Source organism: Limulus polyphemus, unplaced genomic scaffold (genome assembly GCF_000517525.1).
Source record: "Limulus polyphemus unplaced genomic scaffold, Limulus_polyphemus-2.1.2 Scaffold3077, whole genome shotgun sequence".
NCBI lineage: Eukaryota > Metazoa > Arthropoda > Merostomata > Xiphosura > Limulidae > Limulus > Limulus polyphemus.
Window position 1 is genome coordinate 130,837 of NW_013668687.1, and position 2,004 is coordinate 132,840.

A 2,004-nucleotide genomic window follows, 5' to 3' on the forward strand; every position below is an offset into this window, starting at 1 on the left:
GCCAACAAGATTGATACACACAGTTTTCTTTTTTAACACAAATATGTTTTAATGTACATATAGAACAATACAATTTACAACAACAGTTATTACAAACAATTATTTATAAACAAACGTTACAAACTTACAAGTAGTATAAAGTTTTCTTTTTAGTCTGGAACTTCTTCGATATTTTATTGAGGGTTCACAATGAGCGAGTTGATTACAAGTTGACGTAGGTATAACTCACTTAACAGGAAGCTAACTAGCTTTGTCCTTTGTTATTTACCAGTAACACATACGCCGAGTTTTCCACGATGAATTTATATAATGTTTTCGTAAAAAATACTAATGTCCAATGAGAATCCACTGAAGTTAAATGATTTGTAATGTTCGAACTTTGTAAATGCCTCTGGTCAAATATCTGAAGTTTTCCAATTGATAAGCGTTATAACAATCACAGCTATAGCTTCCAAAGTTTATAGCACACTGACTATAACAAACTAATATTATGTACTCTCTTCTTGGCGTGTCGCGTTGGTTATATTTATAGGCGTGTAGAGGATTTCTCGAATTTTCAGTTTTACGTAACAATACTGAGCTACATTTAAGTGTTTACATACATACCCATATTGTTGATTCTTGCTCTCGAGAATCTTCTACAAGTTTGGAGAATATGCGGGAGCTTCGCAATACATATCTAACACTATAAGCTATGTATGTTTGTAAATATAGACTTAATCTAAATATATAATAACAAATTCGTTACAGTGAGTCTGTTATGTTGCATTAGTTTGATAAAAAGAAATGTCATATAAGGACTTAGGGATAAAAGGGGAAGGTGCAGTGTGTAGATAACTTGATATGAATTCGGAAATGACTCACTAGAAGTTAAACCCTTGTTCTGCGTCACGTATTTGAGTAAATGATGTAACCCTGGGAAGTACTCGTGGTGACTAGTGTTACCAGCGTCTTGGGGGTTCAGAGTGCCTAAAACGCAACACTTTTAAACTGCTGCACAATAAATTATATGTATTGATACACATTTAAAATGCCCCCACTGGCACAGCGGTATGTCTGCGGACTTATAACGCTAGAATCCGGGTTTCGATATCTGTGGTGGGCATAGCACAGATAGCACATTGTGTAGCTTTGTGCTTAATTATAAACAAACAAACAAACACATTTAAAAATAATAACACGTTATGATCAATGCGAATAATTTATCTTCTCTATATTGGTGTATTGTTTGTTATCATTGGTTTTATAAGAAAAGTGAAGTACAGATGTAATTGTATGTGTAGATTGGAAATTCCGAGTTCATTCTTATTATAATGACTCTACAACAATATAAGAAGGAACAACTTATAATTTTTGATGATAATGATGGAAGTAACAATAACGAAAAAAACCACAACGTAACAAAAAGTGTTACATTTTTGTAGCACTTCGGGTCACAGGAATATGTTATAATGTAACAAACTTAAATTTAGGCCTGCATTAGATACTCAGCTTTGAAAGAAAATGTGTATAAGACATTCACTTTATTAACAAGTTAAAACCACAAGTGTAAGTTTACTTACATTTGGTTGTTCTATCCCCCTTTTTCATACACATGCATTTTCTTTAAATAGCTTCATTGTGAAATATATTATAATGTTATTCTGAACAGACAAATAGCATTGTTAAACAAAAGTGAGAAGAGCATGCAAGCGTACGATCTGTGTGATAAAGTTAAGTAGTTATTCGACTTGTTTCTAAAAATCAGCTTTATGGTAAGTCATATTTTAATAGTATCAAGTTACCCCAACGGGCAGCTAATTTAATGACTTTACTGGAGTAAACATTGCATAAGGGGGGCATAGATTAATGAAGATATTCAGAAGTATTTTACGTTTGATAATTAATAGATTGGCAATAGTTATAATAGTTACAAACATCAGTTTCAATAGTTATGAACAGGAGTTATGGTAGTTACAAACAGGATTTTTATAGCTACAAACAGGATTTTTATAGCTACAAACA